Source organism: Myxine glutinosa, chromosome 1, assembly GCF_964187855.1.
Source record: "Myxine glutinosa chromosome 1, kmMyxGlut1.1, whole genome shotgun sequence".
NCBI classification, from domain to species: domain Eukaryota; kingdom Metazoa; phylum Chordata; class Myxini; order Myxiniformes; family Myxinidae; genus Myxine; species Myxine glutinosa.
The window spans coordinates 99,435,764-99,463,018 of NC_136261.1; the positions used below are offsets into that span (position 1 = coordinate 99,435,764).

General features: G+C 49.0%; 1 protein-coding gene across 6 annotated transcripts in view; it reads right to left on the reverse strand.

The window, feature by feature from the left end:
- Positions 1-27,255, reverse strand: part of LOC137426744 (E3 ubiquitin-protein ligase RNF130) — a 188,571-nt gene that overhangs the window by 145,010 nt on the left and 16,306 nt on the right. The window contains exon 1 of one of the 6 annotated variants that reach the window (XM_078775077.1): positions 7,939-8,209. The exons of 1 other annotated variant lie outside the window; for it this stretch is intronic. The gene's annotated coding sequence lies outside the window, so the exon portion shown is untranslated. 4 more of the 6 variants (XM_068115587.2, XM_078775079.1, XM_078775078.1 and 1 more) reach the window with 4 other exon arrangements.

Sequence of the window (27,255 nt, forward strand, 5' to 3'; positions counted from 1 at the left end):
AGCACAGAGACACAGAGCCGCCCTTCCTGTTATACAGTCTTATGTTATACCCAACGGTTATACAGTCTTATGTTAACCCCAGACACGGGCCCGATCACACTCACAGGGAGAAATGAAGGTAGGATGATGTTCACTCGCTCTGAACGCGCCGACTTGGTCGTCCAGGAACGGCTCCGCCCGGCGTGGCTCTCCCCGGTCACAGCACGTCCCGTGATGACAGCAAGCAGGTGGCAGGAGGGATCCTTGCAGCGCATCTCTCGAACAAAGGGCACAGCAGGCAGGCGGGAAAATGTACGCGTCTCTCGCCAGGCTTGGCAGTTTCTCTTAGCGCGATTAATTACCGGCGCGCTCTCAGTCGCGTAACCCAATAGAGGCTCTGCCTCAAGCTCAACCGAGCATTCAATTTGTAAGAGCGCTTATAGCTGGGTTCATGTGCGTCTTCTCTCAGAACTCGTAACTCTCACAAGTGCCTCTCCCACCAGAACTCTCAGAACTACGAACTTGTTCAAGCGCCTCCCTCCATAGAACTGTGGTGGGGGCTTCGCGCAACGGGTTATATTGCCAACCCCCTTAGCTCTCTCGAATGTTCTAACCACGCCTTGTGACGCAGTGCCGCAGCCACTCCCTTCGAGCCCTGATTGGTGGCTCGCTCTTACCGTCAGCTTCTCCTCCGCCCTCCTTTGGTCTTGCCTCGATTTGCCAGGCCTGCCTCGTGTTAATTTGCGCCAAAAAGCCAGAGGCGGCATAAGGCGGCATAAGGCAATGAAAGGACCTAACTCTCATTATTCTACTCAACGCAAGACTAACACAGGAAAAGGACTATGCTTACACATACTAAGAAATAACTGAACGATCGCGAGGCTACGTGTTGTAATGTGACTAAACTATGAGGGGGGAAATTAACCTTTATTGTACCAACTCAATGTTGGAACCCATCTGTGGATCGGTCCCATCGGCCGATGGGTCTGACCCATCTGTGGATGCACGAGAAATGACAATGCAGACCCATCGGCCGATGGGTCTGCGACATCTGCGGATGTGTTGTTCACCTTGAAGGAATGTGTTGACAGAATGGTGCTCTTCAATCAGGTACACAGTCATTGGAATTACATGTGGTAGGAATTTAACAGAGATGATTTTGAAATGTTTTATTTAACTTTTATTTTTAAAATTTAAATTTTATTTTTTTATTTAATTTAAATTTTATTTTATTTTATTTAATATAAAGGAATTTAACATTCCCCTCCGCCATTATCAGAAGAACACCTAATGTTTTGTATGAATGTTGAGTATGTTATGTAAAGCTTTACTAAAACTGCCATGCATCTGTTAATTACAAAATGTATTGACAAAATGTATAAATAGATGGGTAGAAATAGATAATAAAACATTTAAAAATCATCTCTGTTAAATTCCTACCACATGTAATTCCAATGACTGTGTACCTGATTGAAGAGCACCATTCTGTCAACACATTCCTTCAAGGTGAACAACACATCCGCAAATGGCGCAGACCCATCGGCCGATGGGTCTGCATTGTCATTTCTCGTGCATCCACAGATGGGTCAGACCCATCGGCCGATGGGACCGATCCACAGATGGGTTCCAACATCAAAACCGCAACACTATATATATATATATATATATATATATATATATATATATATATATATATTGTTACGGAACCCGACGTCGGCCTATGGTTCCCCTTCGAGGGGGGATTAAGCCCCTCGTCTGTTACTGACCGACATTATCCCGGGGGTATGACGTCATGCCCGGTCAGCGCTGGATAGGGTTTTAGGCCCACAAGTACTATGACCTAAACACCAGCGCTTCCCGGTACGCGAAGGAACACCCCCCGCTCACGGCCGCAGCGTAATGGATGTTGCACCGAGCGAAGCGAACCGCGGCGTGAGCCGTTTACCAAGACTAGACCCGATCCTGAAACGTTGGCCAAATCGTGCCACAGATATTCAATGAGGGAAAAGACAAAGACGACACGGATGTGAAGAAGAGGAAGACGAAGGCAAAAAGGTTTGAACTACGACTATTATTTATTACTATTTACAGGACCAAAAGAAACCAAGGAAGAAGGAAAGATAATAAAATAATGACAGAAGGAATCAAGGAGACACAGTGAAATGCTAGCTTATCTACACAGGCTTAACTTATACCCCAAGACAGAACAAACAAAGACGGACTCACACGAATGGGGAATTTGCAGGCAGGAATGATTGGAAGGAGGAATGGGAAGGTTCAGCTGGGGCAGATGGTTCGGGCTTGATCCCGCACGGGACGTCGGGCTGGACCTCGACGGCCTCCGATGCCACCGCAATCTGGCTCCCGCATCGCAGCGGGTCGAAACTGCGTGGTCTCCAAGCTGGTGGTGGTGGACTCCAAGCCGGTGGTGGTGGACTCTCTGGGGACTCAACGTGGGGATCCCTTACTCATCTGCCGTCCCTGGCGCAACTCTTATGCCTAGGTCACACATAGGCGGATATTTTGGCGACTATCGGCGACTGCCGGCGATCAAGATTTTTCGGCGACTACTGGCGATGTCGGGCGGTCAAATATGGTCAGGCGGCAGTATGGCGACTGCAGGCGGCCACATTGCGCCTGCATTGCGACGACGCCCCGAGTGGGATGGCGACTGTCGAAGATCGACGACGACTGCATTGCGGATGCACGGCGGCAGCGTGGCGACAGTCTGGCGGCCTGATTACGACCGATGGCGGATCGCGGCGACTGCATTGGGGCCGGGTGGCAGTTTACTCCGACGTCCGCAAGACTGCAATAAGACCGCCAGCGATTGGAGACGATTCACACAACTTTTTAAATCTTTATTTCTCTATTTTACATTTCACTTTATTCACTTCAATGATGTATGACATGAAGCATAAAGATGTTTGATGTACAATAAGAAAGTTAATAAAGATGTATCATTGTAATGTAATAATCAAACTTTTCTGCAGGGAGAGAGAATGGAAATAAAGTCCAACAAATTATTTCCACTGGTCCCAAGTCCCATAAATAAAGTTTCCAAAGGACCAAAGTCCCAAAAATAAAGTTCCCAAAAGTCTCAAGTCCAAACAATAAAGCCATATCCTTGTCGGCACCACAGGACCTCACTCCACGGAGACCCTCACACCATCCTGTCTTGCCATGGAATCGTGGTATGTCGTAATGCAGTCGCCAGGCAGTCGTATCTTTGTCGCCAATGGCCGTAACTCGGCCGCCACTAGTCCTACTGCTGTCGTCGTCAGTCTCCCATAGCCGCAGGGGAGACGTGGCAGTTCTTCTGTAGTCGATATGCAGCCGCAACAGTGTCGGCCTGTAGTCGGGAAGATGCCGCAGGAAGGCCGTATGGCATTCGCATCTCTGCCGTGCTAGCTGGTGGGGCGATTGCGGAAGACTATGAGCGACTGGGTTGCGGCCGCTTTACGCTCTTATTACGGATACCGACGACAGCATGGTGGTTCCATCACGACAGCATGGCGGATTTTTTCCCATTGCGACTGAGCGCGCCGTTTTTAAACATTTTAAAAACTTTTTGGCCCCTTTGCGACTCTTGCCGACTGCAGCCGACCTGGGGAGGATAACCACGACTACAGGCGACCGTCCATTATGGTTTCATTACGATTGTCGGCGGATGGTGGCGATTTTTTCAGTCACCAGTAGTCGCCGACAAATCCGCCTATGTGTGACCTAGGCATTAGAACTCAATGGTTCGCTCTCCGTGCTGCCGTGGGGACGTCGTGTGCTTTCTCAGGACTCATCTCTCAAAGGCTTCCGCACGTGCTTTTTATAACCCCACGGGCGATCAAGCCGCCGGCCTCCAGAACACGCCCATCGGTGAGCTCGCCTCGGCCCTGATTGGTCGGCACGGGCTCTCTGGCTCCACCCTTGATGACGATGGGCGGGCCACGCCCTGGATTCGGCGGCTCCTCCCCCTTCTTCTCCGAGCCCACCTCGTGGCTAATGGAGTCGCGGTGAAAACCGCCCAGCAGCTGCGGCGAATGCAGTTGGCAATCGAGGCTTTGGGAATGGGGCTTTGGGAATGGGAATGAAAGGGAATCTATCTATTTGAATTCGGTGCAATGGAGTGTCAATTAATGGAAGACACAGCCTTAACCTACATAGAATAAGGAAATAAACTACCAACAAGGAGGAAATCTATGATTGGCTAACGTGATTGTTTATGACCTAATTACGGGACGCACTTTGACCTTCATACAAAACTGGAGGAAGGAGGGTGATATTTTACAATGTACTACACAATAAAAAAACACAATCCTCATATCCACAACAATATATATATATATATGTACAGTCACGTGAAAAAGTAAGGGCACCCCATGTAAAGTTTTGACTTTTTCAACATATTTCAACATACAACTATTTGATCTTAATTTCAACAATATTGATAGATAAAGGTGATATAATATAACAAATATCATGAAACATTTACATTTTGTAGTCCATTGTATAATTTAAATAAACATAAATGCAAATTTCGCATGTGGAAAAAGTAAGTAAGTACATATATTTATCACTACTTCAAATACCTAAAATTAGAATCAGGTGCACCAGCTCATGTGCAAATGATTAGAACATCGTTAGAGAGGATGTTGGAGGAACCTGTCTTATTTAAACCTCAGACATTTCGTTTGGTTTGCTCTTTGTTGTTGAAGTGTGTGGCGTCACCATGCCTAGATCAAAAGAGCACTCTGAGGCCTTCAGAAAGACGGGTATAGATCCCTACGAGTCTGGGAAAGGATTTTTAAAAATCTCCAAACAATTTGAAATCAATCATTCGACTGTCCAGAAGATCATGTACAAGTGGAGACGATTCCAAACAACTGCCAACTTGTTCAGGCCAGGCCGCCCCAGCAAGTTCAGCCCGAGAGCAGACCGCAAGTTGCTGAAAGAAGTCTCTAAGAACCCCAGAATGTCATCATGGGACCTACAGGTAACTCTTGTCATGGTTGATGTCAAAGTGCACGAGTCTACCATTAGAAAGAGGCTGCACAAATTTGATCTACATGGGAGGTGTGCCAGGAGGAAACCTTTGCTGTACAAAAAGAACATCAGGGCAAGACTAAAGTTTGCAAATGAACACCGAGGCAAAGACCAGCACTTCTGGAACAATGTGCTCTGGACAGATGAGTCAAAGGTAGAGCTATTTGGCCACAGTACCAGAAGACATGTTTGGCGAAAACCAAAGACAGTATTTGACCACAAGAACCTGATACCAACTGTAAAGCATGGTTGTGGAAATATTATGGTTTGGGGCAGCTTTGCTGCATCAGGGCCTGGGCAGCTCACCATCATATAATCCACTGAATTCTTCATTGTACCAGAGGGTGCTTGAGGATAATGTGAGGCCATCTGTCGGAAAGTTGCAGCTCAACTGAAGGTGGACCTTGCAACATGACAATGACCCGAAACATACCAGTAAATCCACCAAGGAATGGGTGAAAAGGAAGAAATGGAAGGTTCTGGAATGGTCAAGTCAAAGCCCGGATCTAAATCCCATCGAGATGTTGTGGGGGGATTTGAAACGAGCTGTGCATGCAAGAAACCCCTCAAACATCGCACAGCTGAAAGAATTCTGCATGTAGGAGTGGGCAAAAATTTCTCCCAGTTGATGTCAGAGACTGGTAGACAGTTAGTTATAAGAAACGCCTCCTTGAGGTTGTTTCTGCCAAAGGGGTCAATACCACCTATTAGAGCCAAGGGTGTACATTACTTTTTCCACATGCGAAATTTGCATTTTTGTTTATTTAAATTATACAATGGACTACAAAATGTAAATGTTTCATGATATTTGTTATATTATATCACCTTTATCTATCAATATTGTTGAAATGAAGATCAAATAGCTGTATGTTGAAATATGTTGAAAAAGTCAAAACTTTACATGAGGTGTACTTACTTTTTCACGTGACTGTGTGTGTGTATATAAATATGTATATAATGGTATCTGTAATCTGGTTCTCCAACCTAATGAGCGGACAACATGACGTCATCGCCATGCATGTCCGCATTGCCTGCAAAGCTCCAGAGGAACCATCTAGCAGTGCGTCATTACGGATTATAAATTCAGATACTGTCACAAGTGCATGAAAAACTCACAGTTACCGACCTGGTTTCGCCCTTGTTGGGGCTTCATCAGGGCAACGCAGTGAGGCTTCCATACACTTGTAACTCTGTGAACCTTTCGGTTTTTATATCAGTCACTATGCGACCTTCATATCATCAGTGGAGAACCGCCAGCAAGGTGTCCCATACAGCTGCTGCTGCACCTTGCTGGGAGCGATAAGCACCGCCTGCCACGCGGTAACGTTATCTCTGGTATCCACTCATCATATGGAGTCGACCTGGTTGCGGTTGGGAGTTACTAATAACTCCATATGGTCAATCCATAACATGTGGGTTAGGGTTGTTAGGGTTAGGGTTAGGGTTAGTTGTTAGGGTTAGGGTTAGGGTTGTTAGGGTTAGGGTTAGGGTTAGGGTTGGGTTAGGGTTAGGGTTAGTTGTTAGGGTTAGGTTAGGGTTAGGGTTAGGGTTAGGTTAACTCATCCACCATTGATGCATACACATTCCTTCAAGGTGAACAACACATCCGCAGATGGCGCAGACCCATCGGCCGATGGGTCTGCATTGTCATTTCTCGTGCATCCACAGATGGGTCGCCAAACGGGTCAGACCCATCGGCCGATGGGACCGATCCACAGATGGGTTCCAACATATATATCTGTATATAGAACCTTCGTGATCAATAGCAGACGAAGGATGATGATACCCGTGTGAAGGCACCAAGCACACTCAATTCATAATTCAACTGCTTCAGGTTGTCAACACTCTTGTTAACAAGTAATGTGTTCATTTGTTTCCTCAAACGATACTTTATGTATTTCAGCTATGAAACAACTTTCATATCGAAGATCCACACAATAGAAAACAACGACACTCGGTAGAGCGCATACCCCCGCCAGACTGAACAGTTTATGTTTTGTATCCCACCGATAGCTCAGATCCGGATTTGAGTTTTCACCAAAATTTCATCAATTCTTCCTTGTCGCAAACACAAAAAGTCCATAAGGTTTTGTCTCAATCCGTCCACAACTTTTTGAAATATCATGCTACATATAGTTTTTGGACGTATCTCTCAATAGTGAAGAATCACTTTTTTTCTTTTTTTGTATACAAGGTCGAGGCTCGTGTAAGAGCTTACACATAAACCACAAAAGCATAAACATAAACATATATGAAACATAATAATAAAGGCAGCGGGAGACAAAGGGGTGGGGGGGGGGGGGGGGGGAGAGGGAAGCACAACAACAGTGGAGAACAGGGACATCGGGAGATCTGTGGAAGGGAGAGGGCTGGGACGAGGTACATGGGATAAACAAGATGGACACTACTAGGACCCTTTTTTTTTTTAATACAAAATTCTCTGATACAGCTCCGGATTAGAATCTTCTACAAAATTTAATCAATTCTTCCTTGTCACACCCAATCGGTGCACCCAGTTTTGTCCGAAGTAGGGATTGGGGGCGAGGTTACAACACGCCATATTGTTACATACATATAATAATAGAAACACCCTTCACAAATGGTCTTCACAAACGGATCATCACTTCCGGAACCTCTTTGGACCAGTTACCAGGACCAAACCACTCAGTAGTCACACTTACACTTACAAAGTCATTCAGGCCTACAGTATACTGTACATACCGTACAAATAAGAGCGGATTTAACACCTACCTTGTTGGCATCACACTTTACATTTTACCACGATGAAGGATACATTTTGAGGAAAAGAAGAATTGATAAAAACAGTTTAACGACGGCCTACCTACCACAAAAGCACATTGTAGCCGGTCGAAGCAAAGCCCTCATAAGAGCATCTCGCCCGCCTATTTGTTGACATACCTTGATCACGTGGCTGCACTTTCTGCCATTCAGGTTATCACCGGTTTTGTCTCAGCATGAGTCTTTTAATAATTTGAATACCGTGTACACTTTTGTGACCTTCGTTAATATACAACCTGGGTAATCTGGATAGGACAAGCCCTATAGGGCCCAGCTGTCTGTCTATATAGATTTATATGTGCGCACAGTTCACTATAAGCTACACAAGCAAGTTTTCACTTCTATCCCAATGACAAAATACTTTTGTTCAGATATTATTACAGATTGAACTGGAACGGCACTTGCTCGGCAGCGTAATACACTCGGCACTCCGCCAGACTACACAGTTTAGGTCCCACTGATAGGCCATATCTGGATCTGGACCTGAACCAAAATCGAATCGGCTTGTTGTTGTCACATACCAAACTGGTCCACCAAGTTTCGTCCAAATCGATCTCTAACTTTTTGAGATATCCTGCTATGTATAGTTTTTGGCCCTATCTCCCAATGGTGAAGAATCACTTTAAGAATTAAATAATTATCATATCCGAATACATATTCAGATCTTCACCAAAATCGAATCGAATCGTCCTTGTCAGACACCAAACTGGTCCACCAAGTTTCGTACAAATCCATCCATCACATTTTGAGATATCCTGCTATGTATCGTTTTTGGCCCAATCTCCCAATGGTGAAGAATCACTTTAAAAATTATCCTAGCCGGATCCGAATCTTCACCAAAATCTAATCATTTCGTCCTTGTCACACATTCTACATCTCTGCCAAATTTCGTCCGAATCCGTCCACAACGTTTTGAGATATCCTGTTCACAAAGAAACAACCAGACAAACAGACAGACAGAGGTGAAAACATAACCTCCATCCACCTTTGGTGGCGGAGGTAAAATTCTCAGATCTAGATCCGAAGTAAGATATTCACCAAAACTGAATAGATTCATCCTTGTCACACACAAACTGCACACCAATTTTCATCTGAATCCGTCTACAACCTTTTGAAATATCCTGTTCACAAACAGAAACCTTTACAAGGTACAGTTTTAAAGTTTCCAGTGTCACCTGCAAGTTAATATCATGTTCGAAACGATTGAAGGTGCTTCTGGAGACACCTGTGCAACTCTTCTCTCACTGCATTCAATTGTAAATGGAAGTTGCACACGGAACTCGAGTTCAATTTTCAAGTTCAAGTTTCCAATCTTCTTGACTCAAAATCCAAAGACTTGGCCAAATCCTAACTCTTCCAATTGTGAGGACAGAATTCAACATTTGCCAAAGCACCGGCTCTATTAATAGAGTAGAATTCTAGTTTATCAATATTGTCTTGTCCATGTTAAGCTATTTGATTTTTGGGAAACGGTCCATTGTTGTTGTTTATCCTATTTTTGAAGATCCACTGTACCATAAAGTACGAGTATAAACAAAACATTCCAGGTATTGGGAATAGGTAGCAAAAACACGAATCAAACGTGACATTCCTCGGCTTGTCTGATGTTGCGTGAAAAGCAAAATAACTCAATTCGGTCTGATTTAATCTTGAGAAAAGAATCCGGCACTTTCCGGCAGAACAGGTCTTGTAGGTGGTAGTGAAGGAGCTGTGCTCCAACTCGAATCGAAAGAATGGACGCGACAAAAAGCTGGAATTCGTACGAGTTTCTTTATTGTATCAAATCAACTCCGGTAAACTGAAAAGCCCGTTTATCGGGCAGCATTATATACAAGCACTCGAATATCTCATGCCGGAGCGTTTGCCCTTAAAAGGCATGACTGGGCATGTCCGGGAGACCTGGGCGAGTCTGGACATGCCCGGGAACGGCGAGACTGGGTGTCGCCGGACGGGCCGGGCGTGCCTGGACGTGGACATGCCCGGGAACGGCGAGACTGGGTGTCGCCGGACGGGCCGGGCGAGCCCAGGAAAGGCGAGTCCGGGCATGCCCGGGAAAGGCGAGACTGAGCGTCTCCGGGTGGTCTGGGCGAGCCCGGCACAGCGATCGCTCCGTGGTTGCGTCCTCGGCAGGTGTAAGGCGATTGTGTATGTTCAGCGGCAACCGCTACACACGCCCCCCCCAGAATCGACTTGCACCGGCAGGGTCAATTTAAGGGGGGTCCTGATGACCCGGCCGAAGCGACCCCTGGAGGGTCGTGGGGGGGGGGGGGGTCCGGTGCGGGGGTGGGTGGTCGAGCGGGAGGCACCGTGGACGGGGGGTGGCCTCGCTGCGGAGGAAGGGCCAACCGAGGTGGTTGGTCGATGTCCACGTGCGCCGGCTTGAGGCGGTCCACCGAAATCCGGTCCGACCTGCCGCCGACATCGATGACGAAGGACTTGTCGTCCCATCGCAGGACCCGGAAGGGTCCTTTGTACGGCGGCCTGAGTGGCCCCCGGTGTGCGTCATGATGCACAAAAACGTACTCCGCTGTGCGAAGCGCTGGGGGGACGTAGGACTGGGGGTCACCGTGGTGGGACTTTGGCACGGGGGCAAACCGTCGGGCGGTCTCCTGAAGGTCCGAGCGCTGGCGAGCTGCGGACCAGGGACTGGTAGCGTCGGGCACGAATTCGCCCGGGACGCGTAGCGGCTGGCTGTAGACCAGCTCGGCGGTGGACGCCTGGAGGTCCTCCTTGGGGGCCGTGCGGAGGCCCAAAAGGACCCACGGTAGCCGGTCGGTCCAGCCGCCGTCCTGAAGGCCGGCCATGAGCGCGGCCTTCATGGAACAGTGGAACCGCTCGCACAACCCGTTGGCTTGGGGGTGGTAGGCCATGGTACGGTGGAGCCTGACCCCCAGGTTGCGGGCGACCGCGCCCCACAGCTCAGAGGTGAACTGCGGCCCGCGGTCCGAAGAGATGTCCGCCGGTGCGCCGAAACGGGCGACCCAGGTGGCGATGAAAGCCTGCGCCATGTCGGCGGTGGTGGTGGAGACGAGGGGAACGGCCTCTGGCCACCTGGTGGTCCTGTCCACCATGGTGAGCAGGTGTGTGAAACCCCGTGATGGGGGGAGGGGGCCCACCAGGTCCACGTTGACGTGGTCGAAACGCCGTTCGGGCACGGTGAAAGGTGCCAGCGGGGCCTGGGTGTGTCGGTGGACCTTGGCCTGTTGGCAGGCCGTGCAGGTGCTGGTCCAATCGCGGACATCCTGTCGAAGGCCGGGCCAGACGAATCGCGCCGACACCAGCTTCTGGGAAGCTTTACGGCCCGCGTGGGAAAGGCCGTGGAGGGAGGCGAAGATGCGGCGTTGCCAGGTAACGGGCACGATGGGGCGAGGCTGGCCTTGGGAGACGTCGCAGAGCAGGACAGTGTCCGCGAAGGGGATGTCGGACAGGCGGAGGCCCGTGTCCGCCGCCCGGAGGGCTTGCACCATGGTGTCGGTGGTCTGGTCAGCCGCCATAAGCGCGAAGTCCACGACGAGGTGGACCGCGTTCACGCTGGCCCGAGAAAGACAGTCGGCCAAGGCGTTGTCTTTGCCGGCGACGTGCTGGATGTCCGTGGTAAACTCCGACACGGCGGAGAGGTGGCGCTGCTGGCGGGCCGACCACGGCTCCGTGACTTTGGCCATTGCGTAAACCAACGGCTTGTGGTCGACGAAAGCCGTGAAGGGTCGGCCCTCCAGGAGGTGGCGGAAATGGCGAACGGCCAGGTGTAGATCGAGGAGCTCGCGGTCAAACGTGCTATATTTGAGCTCGTTCGGCCGGAGTTGCCGGCTGAAAAAAGTGAGTGGCTGCCAAACCCCGTTCACCCATTGCTCATGTACGGCGCCCACCGCGTAGTCGGAGGCATCCGTGGTGAGGGCGATGGGAGTGTTGAGCACCGGGTGAGTGAGCAGTGTTGCGTCGGCGAGGGCCCGCTTTGAGCTTGTAAATGCCGCGTCCATGTCTGCAGACCAGACGACGTCGTGTTTGGCCGGCTTGCCCCGGAGGGCTTCGTAGAGGGGCCGCATGAGCTGAGCAGCGCAGGGCACGAAGCGGTGATAGAAATTCACCATTCCGAGGAACTCCTGCAGGGCCTTGATGGAGCGCGGACGCGGAAACGCGGTGATGGCCTCGACCTTGGTAGGCAGCGGCACGGCCCTGTTCTTGGTGATGTGGTGGCCCAAAAAATCAACGGCCGTCGTGCCGAAGTGGCATTTGGCCGGGTTGACGATTAGGCCGTGCTCGCTGAGGCGCCCGAACAGTATTCGGAGGTGGAGGAGGTGCTCGGCCCGGGACGCGCTGGTGACGAGGATGTCGTCCAGGTAGACGAAGAGGAACGGCAGGTCGCGCAGCACGCCGTCCATCAAGTGCTGGAACGCCTGAGCCGCGTTCTTGAGGCCAAATGGCATTCAAAGGAATTCGAATAAGCCGAACGGCGTGATGACGGCCGTTTTTGGGACGTCGGCCGGCCTGAGAGGTACCTGGTGGTATCCCCATATCAAATCGATCTTCGAAAAAATGACCCGTCCTGCCAAACGGGCGGAGAAGTCTTGAATGTGCGGGATCGGATACCTGTCAGGGGTGGTAACGTCGTTAAGGCGGCGGTAGTCGCCACATGGGCGCCAGCCGCCCCCCCGGCTTCGGTACGACGTGTAGTGGCGAAGCCCACGCGCTATCGGAGCGCCGCACAATGCCGAGGTGTTCCAAAGCGTCGAACTCGGCTTTGGCCACGGCGAGCTTGGCTGGGTCGAGGCGGTGGGCTCTGGCGTAGACCGGCGGGCCCGTAGTTGGTATGTGGTGCTCGATACCATGTTGTACCGTGACGGCCGAAAACGTCGGCCGCGTGAGGGCCGGGAACTCCGCGAGCAGGCGAGCAAACTCGTTCGCCGCCAGGAGGGCGCATGCTAGCTCGGTTGGCACGGAGCTGCTCAACGTGCATGCCAGGGAGCTGAAGGTCTCGGCGTTGACGAGGCGACGCCGTTTGACGTCAACCAGCAGCCCATGTGCGCAGAGGAAGTCGGCGCCCAGCAGAGCCATGGGCACGCTTGCGGTCACAAAAGTCCAATGAAAGCGCTGGCTGCCGAAGCAGAGGGTGACGTTGCGCGGGCCGAAGGTGCGGATGGCCGATCCGTTGGCCGCCACCAAGGAGGGGCTGCAAACCGCGGACTGCCTGTCCTGATCGGAGGCGGGTATGACGCTCAGTTTGGCGCCGGTGTCACACAGGAAGCGCCGTCCGGATGCTTTGTCCCTGATGAAAAGTAAGTTGCCCGTGTGGCCGGCGCTCATGGCTGGTAATGAACGCCGGCCCGTCCGTTCCCGACTGGCCAAAAGTGCACGGGGGTCGGCATGTCCGGGCCTTTTGTCCGAACTTGGCATGGTAGTAACACCACGCCTGGTCAGGTGGAGGCCCCGGTCGTCGTGTTGGAGGCGGTCGGCGCAGCGTAGCGGCTGCCAATTGCGCCGGCAGTTCGGCCGCCGACCGTGCCGGGTGCTCGGGCGCCATGGGCGTTGCTTCGGATGGCGGCGGGCTCCAGGTCGCTGCCCCAATGCGTTGGCCTGCCGAGGAGATCTTGTCGGCTTCCCTGGCGAGGGCGCGGGGATCCGTGATCTACGTGCTTGCCAGGGCGAGGTGTACCTGGCTAGGCAGCTGATGGAGGAACAGCTCTTGAAAAAGAAAATCCGGGGCGTGCTCCCCGAGCAACGAGAGCATGTAATCCATTCGCTCGGACGGGCGCGTGTCGCCGAGCTCGGGCAGGTCGAGCAGGCGCCGTGCGCGTTCCGCCGTTGAGAGGGCGAAAGCGTCGAGGAGGAGCTTCTTGATCGTGCCATACTTGTCAGCGGCTGGCGGGTGCTGGAGGAGGCTGAGGGCGCGGGCCGTGGTGGCTGAGCCGAGTGCTGCTACCACATGATGGAAGCAGGTGTCGTCGGCGGTGATGCCTCGCAGGGCGAACTGGGAGTCCGCCTGGGCGAACCAAACCGCCGCGTGAGCCTCCCAGAAGGTAGGCAGTTTGAGGGCAACTGCCGTGTCCATTTCGGTAGGTCACCAATGAAGGAGCTGTGCTCCTACTCGAATCGAAAGAATAGACGCGACAAAGCTGGAATTCGTCCGAGTTTCTTTATTGTATCAAATCAACTTGGGTAAACCGAAAAGCCCGTTTATTGGGCAGCATTATATACAAGCACTCGAATATCTCATGCCGGAGCGTTTGCCCTTAAAAGGCGCGACTGGGCGTGTCCGGGAGACCTGGGCGAGTCTGGACATGCCCGGGAACCGCGAGACTGGGTGTCGCCGGACGGGCCGGGCGTGCCTGGACATGCCCGGGAACGGCGAGACTGGGTGTCGCCGGACGGGCCGGGTGAGCCCGGGAAAGGCGAGACTGAGCGTCTCCGGGCGGTCTGGGCGAGCCCGGCACAACGATCGCTCCGTGGTTGCGTCCTCGGCAGGTGTAAGGCGATTGTGTATGTTCAGTGGCAACCGCTACAGTAGCTTGATTATGGATGGGTGATTGTATACATTGGTATAGTGATTGTGACGTCTGCGAGAGGGTCTCATCAAAAGATAATATATGTGTTGTCAGTGTTTGTGAAATGCTCACCCTAAAAACAACAACAACAAACGACCCAAAAACGTTTTTTAAAATTAATTTTTAACACCCTGGTGCTGTCCTTGAGCCTGTCACACTTTTCTCACCCCGCTCCCACCAACGAAATGAAATCGATAGCTTGATGGATTTATTTAATCTGTGCTATTGTACAGTAGGCAATATTCTTCTTCTAAACTCAGAAGACCTTGATTCTCAGCCTCCAGTCTTCTTGATCAAGCATTGCTGTATGCAATTCCTCTGTCTCTAGGCCCCATGTCCTTGTTATACCTCCGCCAGAGAAGGTGGACATTGAGGTTATGCTTTCACCCCTGTCTGTTTGTTTGTGAAAAGGATATCTCAAAAAGTTGTGGACGGAATCTGACGAAACTTGGTGGATAGATTGGGTGTGTGACAAGGACGAATTGATTAGATTTTTGTGAAGATCCGGATCCAGATATGAGAATTTTTTTTTTTTTTTCTGAAGTGAATCTTCACAATTGAGCGATAGGACCAAAAACGATAGGACCAAAAACGATATACAGTACAGCATGTTATTTCAAAACGTTGTGGGCATATTATGACAAAACTGGGTGTGGGATAATAAAAATTAGTGGGATAATAAAAATAAAATAATTATATAATAATAAATAATAATAAAAATAATATTGTGACAAAATATCGCAAAATAAAATATCGCAAAAAAAAAAAATCGCAGATAAAAAAATTAGTGGGATCATAATAATTAATAAATAAACAAACAAACAAAAAATTAGTGGGATAATAATAATTATTAATAAATAAAAAAAACTGGGATACAAAACGCAAAATGTTCAAAGTGGGATACAAAACTCGATGTGGAATACAAAAAATATAATAAAATAAACAGTGGGACACAAGAAAAAAAAAGTGAGATAATAAGAAAATAACTTGCTTCTTACTCTGCAGAATGAATTGAAGCCTTTGGAGGGGAGTGTAGGGGAAATGGTGTGGGAGACTCAAGACTCCAATATGACCGAAACAGCTTTATAAAGTAAGGATTTATTATCATTTGGTAAGTCACTTGTTTCAATTCAATAAAGACTACAATAGCTAAACGGATTGTTAATTCAAGTCGTTGGTTCTTCTTCTTCGGCCGGTCCTCTCTCAGCGCTGATCACAGGGTTCCGTTCCGTTCCGTAGGTCAGAGCTTCTGGTCACAAGTCTCCTGACTCATCGTTTGCTCTGGTTTTTATGGGCCTTGTCGCGCTAATCCTTTCTCCGCTAATGCCCCGAGGTCATGCATGCACCGAGTCCTGGCATCAGCTCGCTCCCCTCCTGCTGCGAGTTCCGTTTACCAAACGATAGGGGGGTGCTCCAGCCAGGGGCTGTGACCAGGTGGACAAGAGATTACCATGTTCGTGCACATTCTTGGCATCCATTTACGAAATCGTTACCAGTCTTTAATCAATGAGTTACCAGTGCCAATCAATAAGTTACACTGAGTTACACTTCCACAGGAGCAATAATCCAAGCTCGGTGAACAGCGATCACATGATGAGAATGGAGTCACATGACACATTGGCTGCAGACAGAGTTCCAGAAGTGACCGTTCCCTCTGCTCTTCAAAGCAATCTCACTACCATTGATTTGTAGGCCTCCACTGCCAAGGACCGTTAGCTATCATTTGACACCAGCATCGTGAGGAAGGATGGATTGTCTTGATCTTTTCCTTCGTTTCTTGTGTACACATCTTTCTCTGTATTTTGCTAATCTGAAAGCCTAATATGCACCCAATGAAAATGGAATCAAAACTTTTGTATTCGATGGTGTTGTTTTTTTAACCTCCCTCTTACCCCCAAAATAATCATATTGTGGAAAGTATAGCAAAATTAGATCACATGTCAGGATTAAGGTTTGTGGGGTTCTTTCTTTGTTAAATATGAAAATTTAATTTTCCTGTTTTAAAATAATAATCTATCAATAGTGTTCATTACCCTCGCCAGAGGATAAGGGTATTGCATTTGAGTCCGTTTGATTGTTTGTTTGTCTGTTTGTCTGTTTGTCCGAACAGAATAAATATGAGTTTCTCTGCAACCGTTGGTCTGATTGACAGGAAATTTTCACCGTAGGTGAAACTCCGCCTGCAGAATTTTTAAATGATAATTATGACGTCATAAGTCACGTGGTTCGGCCGCCATCTTAGAAAAAACAAAAAAATTTGCACCTCTATATCTCCGAAAGCACTGAATAGAAAAAATTGAGACATGGCTCATTGTAAAGAACTATGTGGAATAACATCTGTGAATGATGTCATATTGTCACAGGTGCTCCATTATGACGTCATAATTTGACAAGTACAAAACGTCATCCGATCAAGATGAAATTTCTTGAGCATATTCTAGGAATAAATTAGTGGAGAAAAATAATAATGATAGTCATCGGTCACGTGATTCGGCCGCCATATTTGTTTTAACACAAGCCTTAACAACCACTGAAAATACATCCTGGTGAGGGTTTGCTATCTCTGATTGCTCTTTTTCTTGTTTGATATCTTGAGCCAGTTGTGTTAACCCAGGAACCAATTAGATGCTTGAAGTAGTTGTCAGTTTCCAGTTTTATTCCATCATTTGATATGATTGAGACCTCTCCCGACTGGTTGAATACCATCACATTAGTTATATCAGGACTAAGTATGCCTCTTGTCACTTCGCTGACATGTTTAATCAAAAGACAGCATATGTCTTACTTGACAAACGTGTTGCATAACTATCTGTGAGTGTCCATGAGGATGTAAAATGAAGTAAACGCGCAAAAAAGGATATATTCTAACACGTCATTGCTGTCGTCGTGGCTGTGGTTGTGGTTGTTGTACGTGTGCCCTTCCATGTACGTTTAGGTCATTCAATCTCAATTCTCGAAGAGATTAACTTAGAAAATGGGTCGTGATGTCCGAATGTCTGTCCGTCCGTCCCTCCATCCATCCATTAACTTTTTGCTATTTTTGCTACTCCTCCCTTATCACCCGGCTGATTGCTCTGAAACTTCACACATCAATACAACACAGTAGCCCGCACAATCACTCAGGCTACGATTTTTCGATTTCACATCATGGGGGTTCCCAGAGGGGTTGCCGCCTGTAACTTCGGATCCCTACTCGTCCCTTATTTACCAACCGATTTCTCTGAAACCCGATACAGATCTTCTCCTCGATGGTCCACAGGATCGTTCTGTCTTAGATTTTTTTGAATTCGGATGAGGGTGCCTCCAAGGGGATCAGGTTGCTTCCAGGAGGGTTGGGAGAGTTCCCCAAATCAGTAGAGGTCTCAACTATAACCCCAACAGATGACTGGCAGTCCACTTGGGGCTACATTTTCCTATTGTTTTGAGAAGTATTACTGTATTTCATTGTGAGTGTGCTTCTCCCGACCTCCCGTGTCCTTGTAAAGGGTTCCTGCTGCCGTAGCATAATACAGTCACGTGAAAAAGTCAGTACACCCCATGTAAAATTTTGACTTTTTCAACATATTTCAACATACAGCTATTTGATCTTCATTTCAACAATATTGACAGATAAAGGTGATATAATATAACAAATATCATGAAACATTTACATTTTGTAGTCCATTGTATAATTTAAATAAACATAAATGCAAATTTCGCATGTGGAAAAAGTAAGTACACCCTGACATTTATCACATCCTCAAATACTTAAAATTAGAATCAGGTGCACCAGCTCAGGTGCAAATGATTAGAACATCGTTAGAGAGGATCTTGGAGGAACCTGTCTTATTTAAACCTCAGACATTTTGTTTGGCTTGCTCTTTGTTGTTGAAGTGTGCGGCGTCACCATGCCGAGATCAAGAGTTCTCTGAGGCCTTCAGAAAGAAGGTTATAGATGCCTATGAGTCTGGGAAGGGATTTACAAAAATCTCAAAACAATTTGAAATCAATCTTTCGACTGTTTGATCATCTACAAGTAGAGAAGATTCCAAACAACTGCCAACTTGTTCAGGCCAGGCCGACCCAGCAAGATCAGCCCGAGAGCAGACCGCAAGATGCTGAAAGAAGTCTCTAAGAACCCCAGAATGTCATCACGGGACCTACAGGTAGCTCTTGCCACTGTTGATGTCAAAGTGCACGAGTCTACCATTAGAAAGAGGCTGCACAAATTTGATCTACATGGGAGGTGTGCCAGGAGGAAACCTTTGCTGTCCAGAAAGAACATCAGGGCAAGACTAAAGTTTGCCAATGAACACCGAGGCAAAGACCAGCACTTCTGGAACAATGTGCCCTGGACAGATGAGTCAAAGGTCGAGCTATTTGGCCACAGTACCAGAAGACATGTTTGGCGAAAACCAAAGACAGCATTTGAGCACAAGAACCTGATACCAACTGTAAAGCATGGTAGTGGAAATATTATGGTTTGGGCAGCTTTGCTGCATCAGGGCCTGGGCAGCTCACCATCATAGAATCCACTATGAATTCTTCATTGTACCAGAGGGTGCTTGAGGATAATGTGAGGCCATCTGTCGGAAAGTTGAAGCTCAACCGAAGGTGGACCTTGCAACATGACAATGACCCTAAACATACCAGTAAATCCACCAAGGAATGGCTGAAAAGAAAGAAATGGAGGGTTCTGGAATGGCCAAGTGAAAGCCCGGATCTAAATCCCATCGAGATGCTGTGGGGGGATTTGAAACGAGCTGTGCATGCAAGAAACCCCTCAAACATCGCACAGCTGAAAGAATTCTGCATGGAGGAGTGGGCAAAAATTTCTCCCAGTCGATGTCAGAGACTGGTAGACAGTTATAAGAAACGCCGACTTGAGGTTGTTTCTGCCAAAGTGGGCAATACCACTTATTAGAGCCAAGGGTGTACTTACTTTTTCCACATGTGAAATTTGCATTTATGTTTATTTAAATTATACAATGGACTACAAAATGTAAATGTTTCATGATATTTGTTATATTATATCACCTTTATCTGTCAATATTGTTGAAATGAAGATCAAATAGCTGTATGTTGAAATATGTTGAAAAAGTCAAAACTTTACATGGGGTGTACTTACTTTTTCACATGACTGAGTTGTACCTGAGTTGTGAGAACGGATGCAACTGTGATCATTGTGAAGTAGTTACGAGAGGGAGAGACGCGCTGTGTCAACCAGCTTTACAAAGGGCGAGCGCACGGCACGCATTGCCGAGGACTGCAGCGTGCAGAAGGACATTGGGGAAAGGGCGCTTGGATCGATCATAGTAATACCGGGGGCGCGTGTAAAGGCGCCGGTACACATGTTACGTACGCCGTCTGATCGCCAGCTTACCTATCCCCCGCTATATAATTGTCCGTATCGCGCCTACGTCACGGGGAGAGCTGCCTGCCGTATCCTACCATCTGCACGGTACGAGTCGGGGACCGGACGAGCTCTGGACCTTTGGACCCTCAACCCGACCATCTTCAAACCCCGTGTGAGTGACCCTGAGAGTGAGTCTGAGAGTGAACAGGCCTGTGTCCAGGGAATAAGTTAAGATTGTTATTAAGGCTGCCCTGTGTATCTGCTTCTTCCTCTTCCCTGTACATTCTTTCTTTGCCTTCCTCTTCTTATTAGTGTACAAATTGTTAATAAATTACCTTGTTCTTCCTGGTTTCTTCCTAATTCGATCGTCCTCATCTTTTCTCAATTGGGTAAGCTTGGCACGATTCGGATCCGCTATAATCGGGTCTAGTCATTGTTAACGGCCCGAATCGCTGCTCGCTTCGCTCTGCATGTCCACTAACGCCGTGGTTCGGGTGGGGTTATTTCCTTGCTTCAGGGTCGGTGTTAGTACTTACGTAATAGGACTAAATTCGACCAACAACCCTATTTAACACCGACCGGAAGGAACGTGATAGCTCCGGATCGCGTCGGCTAGTAAAAAGGACAAGGGGATTAATCCCCCCTTGATAAGGGGAAGGCCGATGTCGGAGATCCACAACAATTGGTGTCTGGGCGTGGGATTTGGACCCGAATTGCGCCTAACGCACTCCAAATTATGAGCGGCCGAAATTTATTTAATTAACATCTAAATTGAATCATGCCATGGATAGCCAAGGCAGTCGGATGCCGGTGGGGGAAAATGAGGGAGTAGAGGAAGGGTTAGAATTAACCCAGGACCCCAGGGAAGAATTGGAGCAATTGGAAATGGAAGAGGAAATTGAAGAGAGATCTCGCGAGATCTTGGAGACGGCGGCAGGGATTTTCGAAGCTCCACACGGTCTCCACGTTTTTCGAAGTTAAGCCTGTTCACAATTGTATTTTGTCGAAACTGTATTTATCTTTCGGTGTGTGAAGTTATTGTGTGCAACTTTGGTTGTTTCTCGGTGTATATCTGTCATAAATTGATCGTCTGTTTGCCGTGTCGCGAGCAAGGCCTTGTACAGTGTGCACTGTACAACCTTGAGGCTTTGTTTTTCTCTCAGTGGTCCGTTGTTTGTGATCCAATAACTTTCGTTCTCTGTATTCCCAGTCTTTTCACCCACAGCCTACTTCCTTGTGTAAATCTCAACTCAAAAAAAAAAAAACATTTCCTTCTCTGTTCTCATTCGTTTATTCATTCTTATTCGTTCGTTCGTTCTTCGACCACGTGTTTCTCCCCCATTTCCCCAGATAGTTTTCACTCATTAACCTTCAATGTTTACACTTTCCCCTCAAGTTATGTATTCCGTCATATTTTATAACACCTTTTTCTTCTTCTTCTTTAAAAGGCTGCTTTCGACTTGCTCACCAAATCAATTCATCCCAAAAAAAATATCCATCTCCTATAGTGCCTTTTTTCTACATTCCCTAAACTCTCCTGCACTCCATCCTCCATCCAGCGTCCTTAAACGTATTTTTAACTCGAAGGTCACAAGAAACTCATTTTGCAATAAATGTTCGTTTCCCATAAATCGTACACTTTCAAAAATCCAATCTCACCCCTCCCCTCCAAATCTTCCCCATAACCCCTCCCCTCCAAATCTTCCCCATCACCCCTCCCCTCCAAATCTTCCCCATCACCCATCCCTTTCAAATCTCCCCCCTTGCCCCCTCCCTCCTAAACTACCCCCTCACCCCTCCCCGCCAAGACGCCCCCTCGCCCCTCCCCTCCTAGACTCCTGCCTCACCCCTCCCCTCCAAATCTCCCCCATATCCCATCCCTTTCAAATCCCTCCCCTTGTCCCTTCCCTCCCAAACTCCCCCCTCACCCCTCCCCTTCAAATCTCCCCACCCTCATTGCTTCTCAATTTCCCCCCTCTCACTCCCCCTCCTCAAAGCGTCCTCCCCGCTTCTTCCCCCCTCAAACTCTCACCTCCATCTCCCCCAACCTTCTGCCTCGCTCTTCCCCCTCCTCAAATAACACCTCATTGTGGCTCACCCAATCACCATCAAACCTTTTGTCCGCCCCATCCTTCCCTTTCTCCGAGCTATTCTGAAATCTCTGACACACCTTCAACAGCTCTCCCTACCTCTTCCACCTCTTCCACATCTTACCCTACCCCTCCTCCCCCCTGTTCTGTATCTGATGCTCCCCCTTCCTCTTCATTAACGGTATGGACCTCAAACATCCGGGGCCTTCGTTCAAACTTAACTGATCTCTCCATACAGGTTGCTTCTGTCAAACCAGACGTGATCTGCTTAACAGAAACTTTCCTCCTTTATGATGTCTCTGATTCCATAGTATCTCTCCCGGGCTACTCCCTCCTCCGGTATGATAGACCTGAGCCTCGTCCTGGAGGCGGGGTTGCTATCTTTATCAAAAACTCTCTTCCTCACTCGCCCTGCACTGCACTCTCTCCACCTCACCCCCAGGAATACCTCTGGCTACGGCTTCCCCTTTGCTCCCACCTCTTGTTCATATGTGTGTTGTACCGTCCACCAAACAGTGATGACTCCATCTACATCTCGCTGTCTGATGATATGGACCAACTTCTATCTACTCATCCCAACTCTCTCTTCCTCATATGTGGTGATTTCAACTGTCATCATGCCAGTTGGCTGGGTGTGGGTACCTCTCTCACCAGCCATGGCTCCTCAGCAAAGGACTTCTGCGACTCACTGGGACTGACACAATCTGTCAATTTCCCGACCCGGATCTCAGTCAACGGAACATCTTCTCTTCTGGACTTGGTTATGACTAACTTCCCTGAAAATGTCTGCTGCTCTTCTTCTGCTCCGATCGGATCATCTGATCATGTCCTTGTTAAAGTGGACATCTCTCTGACCATCCTCAGGGAGCCTGCTCAGCGTCGACGAGTCTGGCATTTCACTCAGGCCAACTGGCACGGTCTTCAAGCAGCCATCAATCATCTGGACTGGTCTCCCATCTCTACCACCTCTGACATCAACTCATCCTGGGAATTCTTCCAAAGTAAATTGCTCTCTCTCATGCACAGATTTATCCCATCTCGTCTTCAGTTGTCATACCCTTCCTCCCGTCCATGGTACACGGAATCTTGTGGTGAGGCTGTTGCCCAGAAACAACTTGCCTTCGTCTCCTGGAAAGCAAATCCAACGGAAGGAAATCTCATTTCCTTTCACAAAGCCCGAAACAAGTGTGTGTCCACCCTCAGGAGAGCCAGGAAACAATATCTCTCCGTTCTCAAGACCGAACTCTCTTATCTGTCTCCCTCTTCCAAATCCTGGTGGCGTCTGGTCAAATCCGTTTCTGGTGTTTGTTCCCCCTCCATCCCCTCCCTTACCTCAAACGGCTACACAGCTGACTCCGCACGTGAAAAAGCTGAATGCCTCAACTCTGTGTTTGCCTCTAAATCTTGTGTCCCAAACCCATCCCTCTCTGTACCCACCATACCCAGTCGTACCCTGCTGCTCCTGGACTCCGTGTCCTTTCCTCCTGACAAGGTGGAAAAGTTTCTGTCAACCCTCGACTCTGATTCTGCAACTGGACCCGACGGCATCAGCCCACGGGTCCTAAAATCCTGCTCTGCTGCTCTATCTCACCCTCTCTCTGTTCTCTTCACCCTCTCTTTTGCTCAAGGTCAACTGCCATCTGCTTGGAAATCAGCCAACATCACCGCTTTGCACAAAAAAGGTGCAAAAACAGATCCTAGCAACTACAGACCAATCAGCCTTCTCCCAATTATCAGCAAAGTCATGGAATCCATCATTGCTTCTGATATGAAATCTTTCCTCTTCTCCAATGGCTTGATCTCTGATCATCAATTTGGTTTCAGACCAGGTCACTCTACTCTGGACATGCTGCTTCTGCTGTCTCAACAATGGATGGAGGTCCTCAATGCCAAACAGGAAATTAGAGCTGTCTCCCTCGACATATCACGTGCCTTCGACACGGTCTGGCACCCCGCTCTGCTCACCAAACTCTCCTCCTTTGGTATCCATGGAAATCTCCACGCATGGCTGGCGGACTTCCTCTCTAGTCGTCGTCAACGTGTGGCCCTGAATGGGTTTCTCTCATCTCCTCTTCCTGTTCAGGCTGGAGTTCCCCAAGGCAGTGTTCTGGGCCCCGTGCTTTTTCTGGTCTTCATCAATGATCTCTCTGACTCTCTCGAAAATCCTCTCTATCTCTTTGCTGATGACTCCACTCTCTGCCGCTCCATTCCTCTTCCCTCAGATCGGCAGTCTGCTGCCTCCTCACTCTCTGAAGACCTGGACAAAATCACAGACTGGTCAAACAAGTGGAACATGTCTTTCAATCCTGACAAATCTCACACTCTTACTATGTCTCTCCGAAAAGATCGACTGGACAACCCTCCCATCTACTTTCTCAACAATCCTCTCCAAGAAGTTCTGTCGCTCAAGATTTTGGGTCTCACTATCTGCCATGATCTTTCTTGGGAAAACCACATTTCCAAGCTGGCCTCCAAAGCCAGTCGCCGACTGGGCATCCTCCGTCGTGCGAAGTCCTTCCTCGGCACACCTGAGCTCCTCACCACATACAAGGCTTTCATCCGCAGCTCAATGGAATACTGTTCTCCCCTATGGGCCGGTGCTCCTGCCTCACACCTAGCTCGGCTTCACGCTGTTGAAACCAAAGCTTTCAGAATTATTGGAATCTCCCGCGATGAAGCTATCTCTGAGGGCCTTTCACTCACTCACCGCAGGCAGGTAGGTGGTCTTTCTGTCTTCTACCGACTCCTCTCCGGCCTTGCACCCCCAGCTCTCTCTGTGCTCTGTCCCCCAAATATTCCTACAGGTCGCACAAGATCTGCCAGCAACCCTCTGATGGTTAAACTGCCGAAATCTCGGCTCTCCGCTCACCTTCACTCTTTCATTCCTCTTTTCTCCCGCCTCTGGAACAAACTCCCTCACTCCCTTCAATCCCACTCCTCCCTCCAGGTCTTTAAAACAGATGTTCACCACCATCTCTTATCTTCCCCCATCCAAAACCTTGATCTTTTCTACCCCCGCTAATTCACCCCAGATCCACCTTGTTTGAAATTCCAACTTCTTTCCTGGAAGTCCTGGCAGTGTCCATATGTTTTATACCTCTCCCACTGCCCCCTTCCCACGCCCCCCCCCCCCAAAGCCCTCGCCCTCTCTCAGATCTCTCGATGTCTCCATGTCTCTCGGTCCCTGCTCTCAAATGTTGTGTTTGTGTCCTTCCCCCTCTCTCCCCATCTTGTCTACCGCTCCCTATGTTATAGTTTTATGTGTCGGTTTGTCTTTCTGTGTGATTAATGTTCGCTCTTTCACGAGCCTCGATGTTGTATACAAAAAAAAAAAAAAAAAAAAAAAAAAAAAAAGAGGGTGCAGCAGTAGGGGTGGCAGGCGAACAAAATGGCGGCGCCTCGCACATGGCGGCGAGTGCCGTGCCCGCTGCGCAAGTAGGGGTTGTGGACCTGCAAGTCCTTATGGCACAATTCAGGGCTTGTATGATAGAGTCAGAGCATAGGATGAATGCTCGGAGTGAGCGAATCAGTCAGGAAATGAGGGACGAAGCAAGGGGTACCTGTGAGCAGTTGGGAAATCAAATTGGGGGATTGAAAGACGGGTTAAGTAATTTGGAAAACAAAATGGGAGAGCAATTGGAAAATCAAATTGGGGGATCAGACAGCAAATTGGGGGGATTAGAAAGCAAATTGGGGGGATTAGAAAGCAAATTGGGGGGATTAGAAAGCAAATTGGGGGGCCAATTGGAGGACGTGGGTGGCCAAATGAAGGAAATGAAGGACGGGTTAACGGGGTTGGAGAACAGGATGGCCACCCAAGAGAACCAGATGGAAGGAATGAAGGACGGGTTAGTGGGGTTAGAAAAGGAGATGTGAGGCCAATTGAGGGAAATGGGGGATAAATCGGCCCGGGAAATAAAACAAATGGGGGATCAGATTGAGGAGGTAAAAAACGGGCTGGAAAGCAAATTAGACGCCCAAAAGAATGAATTGGAACAAATGTGAGTGGCATCTAAGAGGGAAATGGAAGAAATGGGGGAGGATATAAGGGACGGGGGTACGCGACGAGGGAAAGCAGTGTGAGGAGCATGTGGAGAAAGAGGTGAGAAAGAGTACGGCTAGGTCACAAGGGGGTATAGAGGAGTTGACGCGGGAAGTAGAGAAGCTGACGGTGGGACAAAAGGAGTTAGGGGAGCAAGTGGGTAAGAACACGGCCGTGATAGGGGAGCTGAAATCGGCACAGAAAGAAATAAAAAGAGAACTTATAGCGACGAAGAAAGAGTGCCAGATGGTACACGAGGGGCTGACAAAGAGGTTGGATGAGGTGGTAGAGACGTTGAGGGCGAGAGAACGAGACATCAGGAACCATATAGAGACGACCAAGGTGGCCTTAGAAGAAGAAATTGTAGGGGCGCACCGGGAAATAGAGTGGGTGAAACAAAAGTTGGAGGAGGTAGAAGAAGGGGTGAGTGAAATTAAAAAGAGACGAAGGGAGACTAAGAATGAAATAAAGGAGGAGGTGATGGAATTGGTTCAAGGTCTGTGCTCACATCGTGATGACGTACTTGCTAACCAAATAAAGAGTTTGCAGGTGGCGGAGGAGGAGCGAAGAGGAAGAAGCGCCGAGGTGAGTGGCGATATGGTCGGAAATGTATATGGTGTGAGGGGAGGTTCAGCGAGCTTGGGGGTTGGTATAGACCCAGGAGTTCGTGAGAGGCCAATGGTAAGGTGTGCGACTGGTCCGGAGTGTGTGGAGAGAGAGTGTGCACAGGGATGTCCGACCATGGGGAGAGTGAGAGGTGTTGGTGAGCCGGGGTGTGCGAGTATGGAATGGGTAGCAGGTTGCGACGAGGCGACCCAAGCATCGACACCGACAGGGGTAGTCTTTAGAGGGACGGGGGATGCACGCGAGCCCCCCGGGAATAGTGTACTGTGGGGGCCCGAACAGTTCGTCCCCACGCTAACTCCGCAAGGAGCGACGCACAGGGTCCGGCCTTCGGGCAGCCATAAGGTTCCGCTCGCGCCGTATGACGGCAAGAGTGATTTGAGGGCATACCTGGCGCAATTCGACCATGTGTGTCGGGGGAATGGTTGGAATTTGGACGAAGGTGGAGTTCACCTCATGGGGGCACTGTGCGGCATGGCGGCAGAGATGCTGACAGCTTTACCACCGGGTGCTATCACCCTGCCAGCCCTCCGTGCGGCCTTAATTAATCAATTCGGCATTGAACAGCAGAGCGAGCTTGTTAAAGCTCAGCTCGCGGTGCGGAAACGGAAGCCCCAGGAAACCATCGGGGAGCTTGTTTATGACATTCGCCGCGCAGTCGGGATTGCACACGCAGACATGGTGGCGGCCTCCCAGGAAAGCCTGGTGCTGGACCATTTCATCCAGGCCTTCCCGGACCCCGAGCTTCGGCAACTGGTCGCCATGTGGCACCCGTGGACTTTGAGCCAGGCGGTCGACGCTGCGGCC